The 22,190-nt window shown below is 45.2% G+C and overlaps 1 long non-coding RNA gene across 1 annotated transcript; it reads left to right on the top strand.

The window, feature by feature from the left end:
• The first annotated feature begins 7,492 nt into the window (after nt 1–7,492).
• Nucleotides 7,493–22,096, top strand: LOC121063750. Its single transcript, XR_005816187.1, has 4 exons — nt 7,493–7,980; nt 16,660–16,924; nt 18,229–18,429; nt 21,180–22,096. It is a non-coding gene; the product is annotated as an uncharacterized LOC121063750 (long non-coding RNA).
• Nucleotides 22,097–22,190: the final 94 nt, after the last annotated feature.

The following is a 22,190-nucleotide window of genomic DNA, read 5'->3' as shown; positions in this document are numbered from 1 at the left end:
GGCCGGTCTCTTGCCAACCTTGCTTTGCCCTGGTTCCAACTAAGCTACTTAAAAGGGTCAACACCAATTTAGTTGTTAGCTTCTTGAACTTCTTTTTGGCAGTAGGCTTCCGCACCAAATTAAATAATTTGGGTCCATCAAGTACACTCCAAAGGATTTTTGTTTGTTTGTCTGTTTGTTTGCTATTGTTTTCCTCCCATAGCAAACATGATAGGAACAGACCATGTAAAATGAAGAAATTGCTATTGGACTTGAATGGAGCTGAAAGAGGGGATGGTATTTCAAACAAAGATGGAAAAAAATCATCCTTGAAGAACAAGCCTAGCTGCCAGAGAATTTATTGGATTTCCCCTCTCAAACAAAAGGATTTACTTCAATGACATTCCTCCAGCCCTGATTTGTGTCAGCAAAGTTACATGTGAAGTGCATTTGACAGAGGGTATTTTGATGGGAAACCTCCCCCCAAACACCTCTTCTCGGGCATTAGAACCCGAGAAAAGAGGAACATAAAAAACCACTAGGATGAATTCTCTAACAGCAGCTTTATGTGGCTCTGGAGGAAAGGATCAGCTATAGGAGATCAAGTGTGCGTTGAGACCGCAGAAGACAAAAACAAGGCAAAAAAAAGACAGAAGAAACTTGGACAGGCAGGAGATGTTCTCTAGGGAGTGTTTCAGTTTTTACCATCCAGCCTTCTCTGACATCTTAATTCCTAGGGGACAAGTTGGAAGCAGGCTCAGGGCCATGCATTTCCACGCTGAACTTGGTTCCTCCTATCATTTGTTGTTTGGAGCAAGAGGAAATCAACAGCAAATCAGCTGCAAAAATAGCAAGTCATCAGTAATTTCATAAAGGGCAGAGGTCTAGTAGCTGGAGGGAAAGCTCTGAGCACAAGCCTCAGCCAGGTGGTGTCAGCAGCAGGTAGCCTCCCAGCACCCTCTTGCTGTCCTTCAATCAGCACCTCTGGCCATCACCTGTAAGATGTGACCCCATTGCAGCAACCCTGCAAGACAAATGCCCCTTGGCAGGCACCGAATTTGCAAATAAGACAAAGGAAAGTCCAAAGCCAAGTGGAATATTGTCAGGGTTCAGTAAACAAATCAAATGTTAATACAGACAGATGATGTACCCTCCTCCTCACACAGGAGTAACTTGGGGCTCAGGTTCCCTGCAAGAACATCTGGCTGAAAACTCCTCCTTCCAAAAAGCATTCCCTCAAAATCTGCATTGACTGTCAGCTTCCTATTGAACCAACAATTTCTAACCCAGGCCTTTAACCTCTATCAGCACCCTACTGAAACAATTCAATAAAATGTGATGCATGTGGGAACTGAGGCATCCTCTGCTCCGCATGTAATACAGACCTTTCCCCCTTTCCCCTTACAACTTGCGTTGTGGAGCAGAACTGGTCCTAGTAAAACTCCTCTTCTTCACTGTGCCATGCCCTCAGAGTCTCATGGGCAGCATGCTCCATGGAAGAGTACATAGACTTTAGCTGAAACTCCAAAGTTTCCAAATATGTCTCAAAAACAGTACTAGATTAGGAAAAAATATTTTGTCTCTCATCAAAATGTTGGCTAGGGAGAGCAAAGAGGTTTCCCTCCAGCTTTGTACTAATAGGACCATCTCAGAGGATGGTACCTTAATGTCTGGAATCAGGTCTGGCTTGGAAGCACACAGGCAAGCACAAGGTTTGACATTACTGGAGACACTGTAGACCCAGATGATGGGCTGTCAGGAAACTCCTAGCATCTCAACAGCTGGTGCAAAGGGACCAGAGCCTAGGAACTCAGCTGGGCAAGACAGCAAGATGTTCAAGTGGGTTACCTCTGAGATGGAATATATCTGGTGTACTTCACTAAGTCGTTTCCTGATGCCTGCTTGGAAACTCAAATGCATAAATATCCCTGCAGAAATTGAGGTTTGAGGTCACACGTGTGTTCTGAGGGGGTTCTGTATCAAAATAAAACCTATGGCAGTGTGAGATGTTGATGAGGTGATAGCTATACTGGGGAGACACAAATAGAGGAAGAAAGGCAAAGTTGATAAGCCAGATAAGTAGCCCTGAAAAAACTTGCCATATTCACCTTAAAGAAATGAAGTTACTGATGCATCACCCCAGTTTTCCCCTCTACTTTCTACAAGAGTTTCTAGAGTTCTGCAGCAATGTACTTCAGACTGTTGTCCACTTTGTATGGTGACTGTGTCAGTGCTAGATGTGCCGTTGTTGCCACAGTGAGATAAGGAAATGCAGGAGCCAGACTGCTTGAGGATCAAGCAGATGAGAAGCAGGAATGGGGAAAGGTGAGGATGGAAATGTCTTTTGCATGTGAAGTCAGGTAACTGGCTTCCATCTACGAGAAAAACAGGGACAAGACTTGATTATGGATCTACAGGGAAAAGGAAGGAAAGGAGCAGAAGACCGGAGCATCACCAACAAATAAAAGCTACTGGCTGTGAGCTGAGATAATGTCGTCTGGGGGAATTCAGTTATGATCAGCATCTGCTTTGTATTGAGTTTCACTTTCACCAGTGCCTTCACTGGAGATGGTTCGAAAAGTTGTCTTTCCAGCCATAAGTGTGTGTGGGAGTGAGCACTCCAATCTGGTGGGTGTCAGCCAGGTGGATGAGGCCAGATGCAAGACTCAGATTTACAAGCGGTTCCCGTTGCCTTGCAAGGGAGGACAGCTGGGAGGGAGGTGCGAGCACACTGCTTTGGCCCGAGAATAGATGCAGCATGTTCTGATCTGCTAAACCACTGTGCTAGGAGTCAAGAACTCCTTCTAGCTTTGGCAATTCCCTGTCCAGCCATGGATGTATCAATGAAGCAAAAATGTTCAAAGCTGACAGCTTAAGATGTAGCCCCGCAAGTACGGCATGCCTCAGACTTCAAAGGAACTGAGTAATCAGCAGGTTTCATTTGTTTTGGCACCTTTGTAATGAAACAATGTAGGAACCAAGTGCCCAAGAGCATTTCCAAGAATTTGTTTAAAGTTTTCTTTACCTTTTCTGCCTCAGTATCCTCCCTAGTAAAAAAGGATTATGCTTGACTCTCTCATGGGATCACAGTGAGGAACGAGATCATAAGAAAGGGACAGGTCACATTTTTGGCTTAGATTTAAGAACCAAAAAGGAAGCATAGTTCGGGCAGTGAACTGTGAGATAAATCTCATGACTGCAAAGAGAAGAAGCCCTGTCTTGAATAATGCAAGTTGTGGGGAGAGTGACCTCCTGTTGGGGTGTCCCAGCTGGCATGGTGGCAATGGGGAAGGTGTTGCATTACTGCATCACCCATTTGTGATATAAAGCACATAACAAGTTACCGCATCTCATTTTGCAGCATGGGCAGGTGAAGAGCAACACAAAAGGTGAAAGGTAATTTGGTTTACTGTCTCCTTTGTATGGCATAGCTAAAGCAAGAGTCCTTGCAAGGCATTTTAGAAAGGTGTAGTTTGGTATGGAGGAGGTAATTCTGAAATATCGATGGCCACCGTCTTACCTGACAATACAATCTTTTGCCCATTTTTACAATTTGCCTGATGTCATACCAAAAGGCAGAGAAGCTCCCTCAAATGCACAGCGGTTTTCTCTTGGGCGGAAAGAAAACAGTGATCTCCAGACTTCGAAACAACCAAGTTCTACGGCAGATCAGATCTAGAGCTGGGTCAAAAATAAAGTGACGGGGCCATACCTCTTAACAAGCCACGCCAAACTCTTGGGCCTCGACACATGGGGCTTTTGGAATCATTTCACAGTTTCTAAGACTAACCTATGGCTTTTGCTTTAGCAAGAGACATTTCCAAGAGCTGAAGAAGCAGCACTTTGGCTGTCTGTCAGCTTGAAAAGCCCTGTGTTTTGTCTGCCTTCGGCTGGAGGGAGAAAATGAAGGCATAACAAGACAGTAGCTGAGCTGCTTCCACTGGGGCTGCTGAGCCCCAGCCAGCCTGACAAAATGCTGCAGAGGTTCCTCCATTGATCTTGTCTGGTTTTCCTTGCTAAGCAATGGAGAAAAAGTGGTTTTCTTTCTGAATTTTGCCTCTCCAGAAAGTTATTTGCAAGCAGGTCAGGGATTAGTGAGAAATCCCCTTGCAGATGAATGACTGAAGAACAACCCCATTAACCAAAGTCCCTTCTTCATTTCAAGGATTGAGCTGTTTGGTGGTGTGTCACCTAACACAGAAGAAAATGTTCAACCTGTTTCTAGCTCTTCACATACTTATGAGATGGTATTTGATGGGAGGTAAAATGTGATGCCTGCAAAAAACAAGCATCCACTGGCATGTGCAGAAACCATAACTGAGAGAGGTGTCCCCTTGATTGAAGGGTGTACCTTCATTATCGTGATGTGTGGCACAGGTTGCTGAGGGAAAACCCTTGGGGCTATCTCCCTTTCTCGGAGTGAAAATTCCCTTCTTCTTGGGGAGAAGGTTCCTTTCTGCTTTCTGTTTTTAAATACTAAAATTCATAGGTAACCCCTATCTCTGTCCACTGTGTGAGACTGAAATGTATCTCCAGGTCATCGTTTGTGAAACACGGTGGGACTTCTTGGGTCTTCTTGGGCATAGCTAGGAGATAAAGTTTCTTTGCACAGGGACCCTCTAGGCAGTGCAGCACATAGCCCCAAATCAGTGTCAACATTCTTCATGCAGCCATTGTCTATGGTGCTCTGTACAAGAGCTGGTTACCTCTGGGTTCAGCATTTCTGTGATTTCAACCTCCATCAGACAGCAGAGTGTTGAGTGTTTGGGTACCCTTGGGGGAAGGGAGGACAGGGCCTTGTCTGAATGTCTGCTGTTACTTTCACCACCCAGAGAAAGCTCTGGGTTATGGTAGGGAGAAGTCCAAGTCTCACTCAAATCCCAGGAGAGAGAACTTGGCAGCCTCTTTCCTTCATCCTCTCCCAGACGTTTGTCATCATGACAGAGACACCATCTTGGTCTGGCAGCTCCTGCTCAGAGAAATCCCCATGGGCCTGCGATAAGTGGGGCTGAAGGATTTGAAGTGGTGTAGGGTAAGGCTCAAACTGGCTTGAGGGGAAGTGGTACGGGTCGGAAAAGCACTGAGAACTCCTGCATATTTACCTGAATCTTGCTGTGCTGAGCAATGAACATGAGACTCCTGGAGACCACTGACTGCATAGCTCATCTAGGCTGAATTTTTGTAGGATTTGGGGTCAATAAGCAAAGGCCACAAAAACAGGTTCCCAACTGGAGCAATATCCCCAGCCTGAGAAACTGCTTATCCTGCTGCCAAGTAGTTTTGGAGAAGATCTGGTGGGACAGAGATGACCAAAACTCTGCAATTGAGATTTTCTCCCCACCGCATGAAGCTTGCTGTGTTCAGTTCTGGCATAGAGGGGGCAGGAGGTTCTCCCTGGGTGGGTGCAAATAGGTTCAGTTCTGGGACCTTACAGATTGTATAGGAGCACCCTATGTGCTGAACAAGGAGATGGTCAGAAGATGACAGAGCAGGCTGGGAGCTGGGTTCGACACCTGGGGTCACCACCAGTAAGAGGCCTGGATGTCATGCATAAGTCACAAGCATTTAAGCCACATTGAAGAAAACATTTAGCCATGTGCTCTCATCCTTCCTCGGTTAGGGATATGCTCTAAGTGTAGGTTTGCATACATTCCTGTCTCAAATTGGTGTGTTAAGTACTATCTGTTGGTAGACATGAGCAGGGAACATAGTTAATGCCAGAATGCATTTGACCTTTCCTTTTTATTTCCTCTGCAATTTTATTCCTCTTTTTCATGAAATTCCATTCTGCTTTGCTCTATGAGATCAGATCCACCCAGGTCAAGTGAACAGCAACCACCAAGATGACAGCTGCTGAAACCATCCATCCCAAATGGGGCTGTCTAGCCCAAATGTACATGCATTAGCCAGCGTAAAGCCACCCCAGTCCATCAGGGAGACTTAGTAATATAATGAGGGGAAGGAATGAAATCACCCCCTCATCCTTCAGGGTTTCCAAGTAAACAGCAAGAACAAAGATTTTTTTTTCAATTTTTTCTATTTTTTTAAATGATTTTTAACCCTTACTGCAACAATTCAAAAAACAGAAGAAAGATTAAAAAAAAGAAATAACCAGAGCTCCCATATCAACAACAACTAAACTTACCGGTTTCAAGGTGGGTTAACAACGTGCAAAGCACATGCCAGAACATGTGTTATTAGCAATAAAAAAGTCCTTTATTTGTCTCTCTGGGGAATTTCTTTCACACTCACTTTTTTAAAAACTATCTTTATTTGTTTCCCTTCTCCCTCTCCCTCTCACACACACACACACAACCAGATCACTTAAATAAAACAAAGTTTTATATTCATTCCAGGCAGGGATTCCTGCCAAAATTTGTGCCTCTTTTTTCCCCCCCCACTCTTTTTCTTATATACAGACCAGTGATGAAAACACAAAAAAATCTGAAGCCTATGAGGTGACAGATGAACAAGATGTAGAGGCATATTATCCAAATGGTGCTGTGAAGGAATGGCTTTTACTGGCAAAAAGGAACATATTTTTGCAAAGGTTAGAGGAATTTTTCTGTTTCAGTTGGATTTTTCCAAGGCTGGGAGTTTTAATTTCAAGAGGTCAAAAAAATCCTGCATTTTAGGTATTCTAGACAATCTTTCCATGGATTTGCTGCTTTGTTTGTTCGTTTTTAATCACCAAAGGGCATCTCTGGGTAATTTTATTCCTATTTCATGTTCTGAAACCTTATTTGCTGAGAATTCGATTGCCAGACAAGCACCAGAGGTTGGCACCACTGACAACAGGGTGTTGGCTAAACATTGCACTCAGAGCTTTGCTTCCAAGGACAACCTTCCAGTCCTAGTTGTACTGATTTGTCTCATTTTGGTGTGTTTATCTTCAGACCTTTCCACCCCATAAACTTCTTTATGGTCCACCAATGACCAACATGCCTGTCATGTTCTTCTCTATTAGGCCATGCAGTTAAAAGCTCATCTTTGTAAACTCAGAGGAGAAGATGAAGTGCAGAAAAACCTCAAGAGCTCCATCAGAGCAACGCTAAAAGTTTGCAAAAGATGAGGGTCAGCCCACAGACCTACAGAGAAGGACATGGGGACGGTGGTGGGTGAGAAGCTGGACCCGAGCCAGCCCCGTGCGCTGGCAGCCCCGAAAGCCAAGCGTGCCCTGGGCTGCAGCAGCAGCAGCGTGGCAGCAGGGTGAGGGAGGGGATTGTCCCCCTGGGCCCCGCTCTCGGGAGGCCCCCCCTGCAGCGCTGCGTTCAGCTCTGGGCCCAGCACAAGGACATGGAGCTGCTGGAGCGGGCCCGGAGGAGGCCGCGAGGATGCTCAGGGGCTGGAGCAGCTCTGCTGTGGGGCCAGGCTGAGAGAGCTGGGGGTGGTGGGCCTGGGGAAGAGAAGGCCCCGGGGAGAGCTGCCAGCGGCCTGCCAGGGCCTGCAGGGGGGGGCAGGAAAGCTGGGGAGGGACTCTTGGTCAGGGCTGGGGGGACAGGACGAGGGGCACCGGCTGGAGCATGGCAGGGGGGAGGCTTCGGGGAGGCATTGGGAAGAAATTCTTCCCTCTGAGGGTGCTGAGGCCCTGGCCCAGGGGGCCATCAATATTAGGGGTCTGTAGGCTCAGGCACTGGCAACTGCAGAGACTGGGTGCATGACTGTTGTGTAGGTGTGGTCTGTAACCATGGCAAATTTCGAACCGGACCAGAACACCAAGTAGGAGAAGAGGACTGGGAGCCATATATTGGAGTGGTCATTTTTTTTGCTGGACCAGATACTTGAGAGACCTGGGGTTCTGTGAATTGGTTAATGTAAGAAACTGGGGATCCAATGCAGCTACTGGGCAGAGCCTGAGGTCTGGGGTCAGCTGCTGCTAAGGCCACAGGTCCGGACCAACTGTGATAGAAGACCCATTGCACATGTGTGTCTGTGCACAAGATGACTGGAAGACCAGAGGAACCAGAGGTAGCTACTGGACAGACTGAGTGCCTAAGGCCAGTATATATGCATATATATGTGTATATTTTCCACTAATGGGGTTTCACCCTGATTAGCCACATAAGATAAGACCACTGACATTGCTCATGTTCGTGTGAATGCTTTGTTTTCCATCTATTGATCTAGATATGTTTATGTGTATATATGCATATACATACCAATGTATTGTGTGTATATGTGCATGCTGGACCTGGAGACATGGAGTTGCAGCACTCTCACCCCTATTGGGCTACCAGACTTGGCAGCGCCTGTTATTTTCAAACTCTAAGTAAAGACTGCAATGTTCATGGCCACAAGGAATCAAGATTTAAACCAGGTCACCTTCAAGAGCAACGCTGGGTGAAACGGGTTATCTGCTAGACATTGCTGCCCTTGAGAAAATGAATGGTAGGGACCAGTGAATGAAAAGGCAGTTCTACCTGTGCATCCTGCCTTGGAACTGTTACTGTGCTTTGTAGAGTCTGTTGCACTAGCATCACTGGAAGACTCCCTCTGAGTTCAGCGGGCTTCAGATCAGCCCACGTTTGCAAAACGTTCTTGTGGAAGGGTCCTAATAGGGACCTCTGGCCAGTACAGCAGTGTAATTATTAAAAGATAAAGATAGCTCCTGCCAGCTCCTGTCATAGCACACAGAGTTGAAATATTCACAATGGAAAGTTAGTTCACATTGCAGCAAACTCTACTTGATGTAAGTAGACAGGACATTCATGCTGAAGCTTGAATTATTGTTTGCCAAGTGCTTGGACTGAAGGAACTACCAAAGTGCCAAAAATGATGGTTTATGGCCTTCTTTTAATCTCCTTTGTGACTTTAGTCATAACAGAAAATGGCACTCAGATGACAAGAAATATAAAGGGAGACTGAAAGTTGAATGACTGAAATCAGCTGAAACTCGGGAGAGAGCAAAAGATGGTACTGATTTCTAGCAAGGTTGCAGAGAAGTAGAAGCTGTTGTGTATGGTGCCACTTGAGTAACAGCCAAGGTCTGGTCAAAAGCTGTACAAAAGAGCAAAAGGAAAGATCTGAAGGCAGAATGCATCTCAAACAAACAGAAATCACAACATGACTGGATTTGCAAGGCATGGGAGGAATGAAATGTTGGAAGAGGCAATGCTAAATGTTCTTGACCTCTGCTCAGCTGACTCAGAGGGAACGTAAAACGCCCAGAGGAACCTTGATTGTGATCTTAGAACGCACGGAGATTTTTACTGCAGAAAACTAGTAATAGTTGGAAGACTTTGCAATTTAAATTCATTGTTGTAAAGCCTCAGTAGGATTGAAGGGCAGCACAGGCCATTATGGGGCCTGAAAGGAAGGTGAAGATTAGCATAGGAAGAATAATTTGGAGGTCTCTGAAAAGAAGCAGAAGCGAGTTCAAAGGATAATTCAATAAACAAATAAAGAGATACACGAGGGAAAGAGCAGAACTACATGAAAAAGGAAATAATACTGTGCTACACAGACCACTGAGGGAAACACATGGTTTAAGAATATTTTAAGATGAGCGAAGGCAGATGGATAGGTTCTCTCAGTGTGGGGGGATCCTGAGTGGGCTTCAGGGGTCTCTTTATAAAGGTCTGAGTTTGGGAAGGAAAGACAGAAGAATAATACTCCTTAAGAGTCAGGTACTGGGGATACTCTAGCAGGCATGTTTCTCGGGATCATGGGGATGGAAAGCCTCATGTCTTCCCCCTGCTTTTATACAGTCTGTTAGATGTCAGCAGGTGCTTCTTGTTGATTCACCAAAACTTCTGAGGTCCAGGCCCCTCATGTCTGGAGAAGGTCAGTGGGAAGCTGCAGACCTCCAATGGTCCTCTTCACAAAGATCCTCCTGGTCAAGAAGTCATCCTTTCATGCTGTCAAGCCTTCCTGCTTACACTTGTCCTCAAATACAGCTTTATCTCAAAGCTTCCTTGTCCATGAGGAAAGGTCTGACTAGACCATAGTGAGACACTTCTGGGGTTTGTCATTCCAGCGAGATTGGGTTCAGGACTCTTTTTGGTTGTCTGAAGATCTGGGGTTTCAAGAGAAATAATATGAATCTTTGTAGTGCTTTCTTTCAAATCTGTCATGCGTCAAGCAGATTGGAAAATGGTGCCAAGGAAAATGAGGAGGGATGAAGGACCGGAAGATGGGAGATGTGATTTCCTTCTTTCTTTGGACATTAGATATCTAGCCACATTTGAAGTAACTGTTGTGGCATGTTACTCAGTAGGGATGTGAAAGGGTGTATTTCTCTGGCATAGCCTTGCTCCTTTCTGTCTGAGAAACCAAAAGCGTGTTGATAAGCAAGTCATACCCCAAGTGGATTTTGTTATATGAGGTTTTTAGGTTCTTCTCTCTCCATCACCAACATCACGAGTGTTATTTGTGCTAGATAACTGAGCAGACTGGTATCCTGACTCTCTCACTACAAAGCATTTTCTTCATTACTTGCCTTTTTCAGCCCTGCAGGGCATTTCATAAAGCCTCAGAAACATTAGCCACACAGCAGGCAAATGTTTTGTCCTGAACAAGTAATGATAAACATATACAGCTGACAAAAATCACCCCATTGGGAGATGAACTCTTTGTCCAAAAAAGGGCCTGGACTACTCGAATGGAATAGAGGCTTGACTTGTAGAGATGGCTGAAGATAACAAAGAAATTATTCTTGTAATGCTGAAAAAGCAGGAGAACAGGGAAATATCTTACAAAGAGAGACTTAAATATTTGATCTGTTCATCCATTCAGAAGCAAACACAAGTGTGACTTGGATGCCATGTAAGGAATCTTGCAGAGCAGAGTACAGGTTGCCAGGGGCTCTCTAGCGGTGGAGAAAGAGCAAAGCTAACAAGAGCAGGTGTCTCCTAGACAAGGCATGGCAAATTAAAATTTTTAAGTATGGACATGTGGAAGGAAGTGTCCTTATTGCTGGGGAAGTACACCAAAGGACGTGGAAGATAGCTCATGTTTTCAGCCTGGGGAAGAGAAGGCCCCGGGGGGGAGCTGCCAGCGGCCTGCCAGGGCCTGCAGGGGGGGCAGGAAAGCTGGGGAGGGACTCTTTGTCAGGGCTGGGGGGACAGGACGAGGGGCACCGGCTGGAGCCTGGCAGGGAGGAGGCTTCGAGGAGGCTTTGGGAAGAAATTCTTCCCTCTGAGGGTGCTGAGGCCCTGGCCCAGGCTGCCCTGAGGAGCTGGGGGTGCCCCAGCCCTGGCAGTGCCCAAGGCCAGGCTGGATGGCGGCAGCCTGGGCTGGGGACAGGGGGCCCTGACCAGGGCAGGGGCTGGAATTAGGTGGGCTTCAAGGTCCCTTCCAACCCAAACCCTTCTGTGGTTCTATGATTCATGTGTCTTTGAAAACAGACAAGTTTTTCTACTCAGGATGAGATGTGTTCAAACACGAGTTATTGGACTTAATATACAGGTAACTGGGCAACATTAAATAGGCTGCAATACACAGGTCAGATGAGCTAATAGTCCCTCCTGGAGTTACACTATGATCTAAAACTGTTTGTTAATCTAAACCCGGTCTGTCTGCAGGCTTTTTGGCGGGTTTCTGGTTTGGGATATTAGCCCAAAGCGTGTGGATTTGATTACGATTGTTGAAAGGGTCCAGAACCAGAAATAGAGGCTTTTTTTTTTTTTTTTTTTTTCCCCTACAAGTACACAGTGCACAACAGAAAAACCTTCTCGTTTTGCTCCAAAATGTAGAATATCCCACACCCTCAAAATATTCTCTTTTCAGAACTACAAAGCACAGTATTCAGTCTGGGACGTGACTTTAGTAGTTTCCAGATTTTTTTTTTTCTTTTTGTGAATTCAGTGCTGTTATATAGTGTTTCTGAAGTCCAAGATGAAAAAGTGGAGACATTTCTTGAAATATATTGTGTTTGAAGAGATCTCAGGCCTTCATTTCTGGGCAGAAGAGCTTTAAAATGAGAAACAAAGACTGATTTAAATGATTTTCTGTCAATAGAAGTATAGAGGTGCCGTCAATACGGCTTGTTGTGGGAATCACTCTTCACTCAAACAGAACCAAGCATTCATAATGGCAGAGGTACAAAATCACAGTCTGCAGTCAGCTGATGCTCTGTAGAAACCAGAAGGCAAAAGAAAAGCAATACGTGTCTTGTCTCAAAAACACCTCCCAAATCTTATGTTGATTTCATGACTTCCTAGGGTGGGCTCATGGTTTATTTTTGGATGGCTGTGCTGGATAGTGCTGGCAGGTGATGACACCAGCATCTTGAAATATAGGAGGAGTGAGAAGTGGAAGGAAAATGCATGTTGTCCTTGGATAAACAGTGTCTTTTGTCTCAAGTCTTAAAAAACTCTAAGATGGTGCCCTGGACATATGGGAAAACTATGTCAGTTATTTGTGGATGTTCAGAAAATGTATTAGATGTAAAGACGGAGCCTGGACTAGGAGTGAAGAGAAAGACATCTTTACAAAATCTTAGTAGTGTGAAGATCCCTAGTGTGTTGGAGCTCAGAGGACTGAGGACCCTTGGGTTGTCCAGTCTGGAGAACAGGAGGCTCAGAAGTGACTTCGTTGCTTTTGAAAATGCCTTTGAATTAATATGCTTTAATGTTTAGCACGTTCTGAAGTGGTCAAGCAGTTGAACTTGATGATCTTTTAGGTCCATTCTAACTGAACCATTCTATCCTCTCACTCCAGAGCCACAGACAAGATAACAGTGCTTGGCTGAACAGGAAGTTTTGCTTTACAAAAACAGAGGCAAAGGGCTTCAAACTGGATTTTGGCTGATTTTGTTGGGGGAGCGAGAGGGGTCAGTCAAAAACAGCTTCTTGAACACCTCCTGAATACAAGGTCCACCAAAAGTCTTTTGATCTATAAAGCTAGAGTCATTTTGAGGTTTCGTAAACTGTAGACTTGCAGGGCAAAACCCACTCCCCACCTCTACTTGTTGACATGATATTGTTTTAATGCCTTGATGAATGCTTGGAGCATGCCAGCCTGTGGATGACCTGAGGAACACCCCCAGTATCCAGTCAGCAGACTCCATCCTTTAAAGTAATGGAAACCTTTTTCACTGCAGCAGGCTAGTAACAAGAAAACAAAGCAACGAAAGAGAATAGCTCCATCCATCATTTGGCAGAGTCAGTAGTTCCAGCTGCTTCCAAAGCTGCTTTGGAACAGTTTATTCCACCCAGAGCACCACCAAAAATTTTCCATTCAGGGGCTCTCCAGTCTCTATCATCTCAGATCATTTCGAACCTCACTTGAAAGTGCTTTGCAGATATTTTTGAGTTAAAGCTACATAAAATACTCAGGACACTTGAGGCACCCACCATTGGTCATTAAAAGTGCTGAGTGCCCCTAGCCCCAAGAGAAGGCAGGAGAAACAGGGAATGCTCAGTACTTTGCACAAGTCTCTTTTTAAAGTTACTTGCCCACATTGGGGCTATAAATACAGCCCTTGTCTCCTTCTCCCTCCTTGAAAAGGACTGTAGGCACTGAAAAGTTTTGGCAGAGGCCTGGGGTCAGTTAGTTTGGTCAGTAGATAGCTGGCTCCTGACCAGAAAACACAGAGTAGATGAAAATGGTAATTTCTGGATAGCCAAGGCAATTTTCAGATGGGGAGAGAAAAAAACAAATGAATAACAGAATGAGGTATAGTGTCAGCTGAGGTGGAGAATTAAGTTGGATAAGTTACTCTTAAACTTAAAACTGACCTTCCCTTGGTAGTGATTCCTTATGATCTTTTTAAGTCATCTCCATCACGCCGGAAGCTTTTTAAGGGGTTTCTCAGCACGCAGCACTTTCATCCTAAAAAGCCAGCCATTATTCCAATGGAACCTCTTAACTAATTAACTCTCAGCTCTGTGAGGTGAAAGTCGATCAGAGGCTGGAGATCAGGCCCACCACTTTGCGGCGGTCCCAGTGGTTTCAGTTTTGCGTGGTTTGCTTTCCCTGCTCAAGATCTTGCATTTTGACATATTGCTTCAATACAGTACATTTTATGACACCTTTGCTGGAGGGCCAAAGGCTACATTCCTTCTATCCATCCTGCATGCAATTTTCATTCTCTTGTCTTCAATGCTTTATAGAAGTTTTTCTTTCTCTCTCTCTTTTTCTTTCTTTTTTTTCTTTTCTTTTTTTTTTTTTCTCTCCTCCAGGATATTGTGGGTTATTACCTCAATCCTTTTTCAGCTGAGGAAGGTTTGAGGTAATGACCTGAAACTTCCTGGAAAAGATCCCAAAAAGCCCCAAATGGAAACCACATGCAACATATTAGGGACCCTCATTGCATAAAGAAACATTAGTTCAAGTAACGAGAATGTACGTTGATCAGCTACTTATGTACCACCTGGTAAAAGGCATGTATGATCAGCAATGCACAAGAACTGGGTGGGGGAATTAGCTGATCTGCTAAGTTATAGCGAGGAAGGTGTGAAATATATATTCTCTTTTAGGAAATTGTTTTCTTAATCACTATCCTCGCAGATGGGCCTGGGATCTGTCTCTTTGTGGTAGCGAAAACCTGGAAGAAATCCGTGGAACCTGCATGACGCCAAATGTGTCCATTTATGAACCCATGGAGCCCCACCGATGCTTGCTTGATGCTGTAGCATCAATTGGAACTTTTTATTGTTACCGCAGGGAGAAAAGTTTTCTTTTTCTCTGTGTCCAGTTGAAATAATTTCCTTTTTCATCAGTGACAAGAAAATGTGTCATCTCCTCCCGCCCCCCAGCAATCCTATATTTCTACAGGGAGACACAGAAGGGGATAATGATAAAATAGCAATTTTGGCCCACCTCCAGGAAGGTATTTCAGCTCTCGATTTCCACTGAAGTCAGATACACTCATGGAAGTGAGGGCAAGTTAATATTGAGTGGCTCTGGGCCTTCAGTGTTGCAAAGCCATCTCGTCATCTGATGGAAATCTCACTGTGCTCTATCATGGGATCTTGACTTGTTCTTTTTTGGAGTATTGTTTTATTTAACCCAGATGATGCAGTTCAGCCCAGAGCCCAGTGGTATCCATTCTTCTTCCAAAAGAATGACAGCATCCTGCCACCAAAAGATGCAAAGTGTTAAGAGACCTGGAGAATTAAGAGGAACTTGGGTGCACCACACTAGAGTAGGAGCAAGAGCTATGACAACTGATCTACTGTTCACCAAATGACTGTGATCCAGAGCCCTCCAACACCCCAAACCAAGGCAGAAGAAGGGGCCACAAGGAAACAAGTTTGCCTAGGAAATCAGTAAGAGGATGCTTATGGTGGGGGAAGGACCCTCATATTTACTTCCCCTTCCAGCAACACCATGTGTCACATTAGATAGCATAAGTTAATGAGGGCAGAATGACTTTCGAAACATGAAGTCCGGACAGTTGCCAACTCTCATGACTTTATTATGTGGGTCACAATGTTTATTGTTTTTCTTAAAGCCCCAGTTCCAGAAGAATATAATCTGGGCTTTCATTTCTCACTCCCTTGGGAAAAAATATAAAGAAAAAAAAGAGTTTATTTTAGTCCTCGTGAATGTTGAAAAAGCTAGAATATATGTCCTGAGTGTGCCTAAATGTGCCAAAAGCTGGGATTCAATGGAAAAGAATCCACAGTACATTAATTCTCATTATTTCTAAGCCAATCTCAGAATTTATGAGCCTGCTGCTTCATGATTCATCATTTCTGTATGATTGGCAGGGGTGCAGTGGAATATAAGAAGCAGCTCAGACAAATAAAAGGAAAAGACTAGGTGTTTGTCCTGGATCTCTGTGGTGGTATGGGATGGACAATTATTTACAATAATTCTGCACCTCAGTATAATATTCCAAATGTCCTTCCCTGTCAGTCTTGCATGTTAAAGGTATTTGTGTCAGGCTTGATTAGGAAGAGTTTGATAAAAATTTCAGGAAATTTTGGAATCAAGATATTATTCCACTTTCATTTCAGTCTGTGATTCCCATCTCTTTTTATGTGTCCTGCCCAGCAGAAGTATTGCAACAGCTCTTTGCCCCAGGCATGGCCTTTTTGCACATTAAGAAACAAAAGACACGGAGAATAAAAGGTGACCTCATTTTTGTTTGCACAGGTTTCTTAAGAGAAAGGGGTTGCCATCTGGGTGGAAATCTGACAAAACATCACAGGAGGGGTTGGGCCCATCAGCCAAGCTGAACAGCTGTGGGGAGACTACATGAAAACTGAACCACTCCGCTGGAATAATTTATTGCGGCTGGCTTGCAGAGATAATAACAAAAAGAAGCCCATCTCTTTTATCTGCTGTTGCAGTACAAGGTCTCATGCCAGACATTTGCAAAGCACCATTTTCAGGCTGTGGTGAGAGCTTCACCTGGGACATTGTGCAGGAGTCAGCTAGGAGGAGAGATGGTAAATGGTACCTCTATGGCTCCGTGATGTGATGTCTCAGGGCTTCAGTCCATCCCTTCACCACATGCTGATGGTGAAGTCCTATTAATCATCCCATGCTAGGTCTAGATTGCAAAATGGGGGCATTTTTGGCTGGTCCTTGCCTTGTTGTGGTCATGTTGGGTGAAAGTCACCCAGCCAAAAGCACTGTCCTGATGTTGCTGCATCTGGGACAGGGGACATCCCAGAGCATCTCACCTCCTGTCTTACAACAGTGATGTGTCCCATAAGGCTTGTTTTCATCACTTGGGTCCTCTAGGTATCTCAGTGCCTAAAAATGCCCAAACTGTTTGTTTTCCAGATCTCCTCCAGCTCAAAATGCTCTGCCAGCCCGTGACCTCCTTGCCTTTGGTTCTCAAGGATACAACAGTGCCTGCCTTCTCTCTTGGATGCATGCTTAGATGATTGCAATAACTTTACTATTGGTGGTAATTTACTTCTGTGGGACCGGCAATTAGCACTAAAAGCACTTCAATCAAGTTAACCAAAGAAATAAAGAGCAGGGAAAATAGAGAGAGAGAAGGTATGCTGGGAAACCATTTCCAATTCGACTGGGTAATTCTCAGGTACATTCAATAGTATTTCACCTAACTTTCAAAACGAAACAAAAGCTGATGAATATTATTCATACAGTCCAAGAAATACTAGTAGAAAGGATCCTCTGGAGGTCTCCCATCCAGATGACCACCAAAACACCATAATCTAGTATCTGTGGTATTCTTTGCCAGTACAGAAACTGGTTTAGCTTTGCCTACGTTTATTGCTCCCAAGTAGTTGACATCTGCTCTTAGATCCACCCTTAAACAAGCCCAGCTCCATCAAGCTCTCCTTGTAGGTCTTGCACTCCAGGTCTCTGACCACCTTGGTAGCTTCATGGAGTTTTGTGTGTCTAGTTTTAAATGTAGGAAGGTGGTTTGGGATGTTTATAAGCAAGGCAATGCAAGGAGATCAGAAAGCCTTCCCTCGAATGATTGCTAGCCCAGCTTTGGTGCCTTGAGGAGTTTGCACGTCTCAGAAAAGATGCTAAGTGCAAGAGTGGATTTACTGGCTAGGCTGGGAAAATCCATCATCCCTTCCCTCTTAGCACTGTCCCATCCATCGCTCACTCAGTGCTACAAGATGAGGAGCCAGACCATTGCCCTTCTTCCCGTTACAGCTCGCTATAGCCCTGGAGCACTTGAGCCTGAATTTAGAGGTCTCTGAGACTGTTCATCTGCAATGGAGCATAACCCACGGTGTGTAGCTTGTTCTGCCTTTCCATTACAAACCTCTTTCAAGTTGCATGTGACCTAGTCACACTTCAGCAATTCAGCGAGACGTTTCCTATGCCTTGGGCTGGTTTCTTGGTGTGAAGCCTTCACAAAACCCGTTCCTCAGCCTGTGAACATTAAGTGGCCTTGCCAACATCTCTTTTTTTTTTTTCCACCTTTTTTAATTCTCAGGGTCAGATTCTCAGCTGGTGTTTGCAGTTCACAACCGCTGTGTACCAAGCCAGCTGCTGCTGCTATCTAGGCAAACTGCAGTCTGTGCAGAAAGCATTAAGTTTTCTTGGTACTGTTAATTCTCATTTAGGCGTGAGACTTTTTTTCTTTTTCTTTTGTGAGTCAGGGCTTGCCTCACAGTATGGACCTCAGGTCCATACTGTGTGATGCAAAGCCTGAGAGCTGGGGATTGTCATGTGCCAGTGTCTGACCCAGGTTGGGCACAAACACTGCCAACACAATGCTGATGCTTGGGTGCTTCTGCATGATGCTCCAGGTCTCAGAGCTGGTGGGGTGTCTCATGTGAATGACTTTTGCTTGAGTGCACCTTTATTTTTTGTGTTTTACTCACAGCTTTCATTTAAAGTGTCTTTTCCCTTTTCTCCCAGAATTTGATGTGTAACATCTTTACCAAGAAATGTTTTCTCAGCCCAGGTTCTGTGGACTCCCAAACACCAGAGGAAACTCCACCTAAGTCCTTGCAGGGAAAGATCTGGCTCATCAGCAAAATACAGACCTTACCTTGCGTGTGGCTCCCCTTGTGCCAGGATTTGGACTTGCACATGGGTGACAGAAGTGTCTCAGTGACAGTATGTTGGGTAACTTTTGAGTTTGCCTTTCCCAAGCAGCCCTTTCATTTCTTTTGTTCGCCCAGTCAACCTGTATGCGCTATTTCTGCTCTGCTTTGTTCAGCCTAAAAAATATCCATTTTCATTGCAAATATCTGTGTGTCATCTGTTAAAAATAATCTTGTCTAGGCCTGTGCAGGGCTCAAGAAATGTGCTAATTTTAAGCAGATTTTCCTATTAAAATCCCTGTGTCCCATGCAAGGTCAGACAGTTCAGTTCACACACTCCAGGAAAGACAAATAAAGGCATTAATGACTGGACCCAGTAAAGAATTAGCTGCAGCCAATAAGTTTCTAAGGCAGGCACGGGGTCAGGGTTGTAACGTGTTAATTACCCACATGGGGTAGTCCTCCTTGCTGAGTGGTTACTCTATTAGTGTGGTGTACATCAGAAGTTTGCAAACCTGAAATAAAATCATGTTTCTGCTGCCTGTGGTGGCTTCTTTAATGACACGAAGGGCAGCAGAGGATCTGGAGGGGTGTTTCCAAGCAGACGGACCTGGGGACTGATCCTGCTGCCACACCTGGGTCTCTGTGAATCACCCTGCAGGGATCGTACGGGTCACGTAGGATCAGCTCATCCACTGTTCCCTCTGGGCTGCAGAAAAGGAGAGGGGTGGTTGTATCCAGTAAAGGAGAGGGGTGTTTTTTTCCTGTAAAGTGTCTGGATGCTGCACTGAGTGTTTATGAGTTTCTCAAGACTAGTGGGTGAAAAATATGCTGCATAAGAAGTCTCTGTATTTATCGTCACTTCCGAAGCAATACGTTAAAAATTCAGATTATTGGAGCAGCTGATGGAAACGAGCTGGTGGTGGTGGATGGGTTCAGTCTCTCCGTTCACAACACCACCCTTGCAGCTCCTGGTGAGTTGGACTGAGGAAATTTGCCTGTTTCTGGGGTCAAATTTGGAGCAAGTCACCACCAAAGCAGACACTGAGGAACTTAAATTCTCCTGTGCCAGCCACTGCTGAGGGCGATTCCCGTTGTGAACCCACCTCTAAGTGCCTTGCAGAAAGTGGCCTGACCCTCTGTCTCTGAAGTTGGCAATAATTAAACAGCACTCCATCACGTTGGGAAGAAACACTCCTCATGTTCATGCTGGGAAGGTGGCTGCTCCGAAATGCTGGTTGCATCTTCGGGTATGGCTGGAAAATTTAAGAAATCTGGCTTTACCCCCAGACGAGAATCACAGAATCATGAGGCAGCCCAGGTTGGAAGGGACCTCAAAAGATCATCGGGTGTGACCTTTTGTAGGAAAAGGGAGCCCAGATGCTAGCCTATCTAGCACCTCGTCCAGTCACATCTTGAAAACCTCTGGTGAAGGGGATTCTACCATGTCCCTGGGGAGGTTGTTCTTGTGGACAAAGAGCCTCCAAAGTCTTTGATACCATCCTTTAAGTACTGGAAATACGGTGGTGAGGGCTCTCCTGAGCCTTCTTTTCTCCAGGGTGAGAAGACCTACATCCTTCAGTCTTCCTCTTTGGTATTCCCACACTTCAAGTGATGCTGAGATCGATGGTGAGGGTTTGGGTGCTCTGTGTGCGGCTGTTGCATGCAAAGGAGTGCTCAGGGGGTGACCAAGCACTGTGAACACCTCCACATCTTGGAGATAAGTGGACAGGGCCATGGGAGACCAGCAGCCAAAAGTAATTAACAGCCCCGAACCTCCAGTGTATGGGTGGTAAAATGACGGGGTTCTGCTTTAGCTACTTCTGACAACTTTCCTTGCGGCTCCATTTCTACATAACATCTTTCCTAGCCCCTTATTCAAACATCCTTGTTTTAATGGGTCTCTCAAAAGTAGGCTCCGTTCTCTGCCTGCCATACGAGACACTGAACAGAGCCACGGAACAGCTAATTGCTAAAGGCAGGGGATCACAACTCTTTCAACACCCCCAAAAGGGCTTGTTTGTAAGTATGAAGTATGAGGGAGGAGTAGGAAAGTCTGTATTACCCTCGCGTCACAAATCCTGGTGGTTTTTGCCTTCTCACCTTTAATCTGTGAGGTGTGTGATGACTTTGGTTGTCTCTCTTGTCCTCTGTGCATCAGGTCCCAAAAGCCAATGCAGTGGGTGCCGTGGTGGGAGTGTGTTTGGGTAAATAATGCTCTGTGGCTCATGGTGCATGCCCTGAGTTGGCAACCCAATTACAGGTCGTTGCCCCGGAGTTCATTATACTCTAAGGAAGATGATGAATAATTCTTTGGAGAAAGCAAAGTGTTGAAAAGTGCAGTCAAGTTTTCTTCCTCACCCACAAATTTTCTCTGGAAAAACAAAGCAAAGCAAATCAAACACACAGAAAGCAAATATCTTGTGATTTCTACCAAAAGATCACAATCACAGATACCACAAGAAAGGCATTTTGTCATTTCTAAATCATAATTACATATTGGCTTGATCTTTTCCCCTAGCTACATCTACATATTTGAAAATCAGATGCCTACCAGAGATTGCAGAAGTCATTCAATCTGTTGTACCGTTAGTGCAGACAGAAGTACTTCAAGCAGCAATTCCTGCACCAAGCCTACAACTCGTTTGCTAGCTAAGATCTTATTTTTAGAAAGGCATTCAATCTTGATTTAGGGACTTGATGTGATGAAGGACTCGGCACGTCTTTAGATAAACCACCCGAAGGGTTCTTTATGCTTCTCATGAAAAAAGAAATGTGCCTTATCACATCACCCTTTTGGATTTATCTGCTCTCTGCTTCCAGCCGGTGCATCTGGTGACATTGCTGATGGCTGTGCAACCTCCCCTGACATCTACGGAGGACATGAAACGTGCTGCTCACTGGTTCTGGTAATTCACAGTAAAGCACACAGAGAAATAAGGGATTTGGGTCCTTATTTACGTGAAGCCTTATCAAGCCTGAGTGAAAACAAGAATTAGACCCAAAATGTGCAAGTATCTGGCCTCTGGTCAAGAGTGAAGTGCTTCAGGGGGCTGGGTTGGGTGACAGCACGTTTGGAAATGCTTTATCTGCAGGAGGGCAAGAGGGAGAGCTATGGTCAGGGCAGGCTGCAGACCGGCAGCAGGGGATGCCGAAGCACCGATCCTTCAGTTTTAAACAAACATGAGCTCTGCAATGCCATTGTTTTGCAGAGATTGTGTTACTTGACATCATTGCAGGCTGCTGAAATCCAGCCAGCTCGTTGGTGCCTGGCCAGCTCCCTCAGGTGTCTCTTCCCCACCACATGGAGGTGGAGGGGCCATGACAAGGGGAGGCACTGAGGGATTTGCACCCCTCATCTCCCACGTGCTACGAGACGTGGCAGGGAAGTCCTGCCCATGAGGCAAGGTCCCATGCACAACCGATGGGCACAGCAAGGGATTTTCCCAGCTTTCCATCACCAGGAGGTTGGGCGCGGGGAGGGAAGGTGTTGTATCATTGACCCTCATCCACCTGGGCTTCAGCTCTGGCCACTGGGCTGAAAAATAAATGCCTTATGGATGTTTCTGGAGGTGATGCTCTCAGAGCTTGTGATATCCTGAGTTACATTTCTGTGCATGGATCACGCCCACGTCATTAGGTCTCCTGGAATTCATTTTTGCTGATAAGCATTTGCGACACATGCAAGCTTTTAGAAACACTCTAATTAATAGAAAGAAAAAATAAACACTACAACTGAAACAGTAAAATATTGAAATGAAATTAGCGGGGAGAGCTGAGCTGAGAGAGCAGGCTGCCAGATTTAAATCCCCGGAGACCGCAGACACGGCACTG

Source organism: Cygnus olor, chromosome 1 (genome assembly GCF_009769625.2).
Source record: "Cygnus olor isolate bCygOlo1 chromosome 1, bCygOlo1.pri.v2, whole genome shotgun sequence".
NCBI lineage: Eukaryota > Metazoa > Chordata > Aves > Anseriformes > Anatidae > Cygnus > Cygnus olor.
The sequence above is the reverse complement of the archived record's forward strand: the minus strand, read 5'-3'. Positions and strand labels throughout refer to the sequence as shown.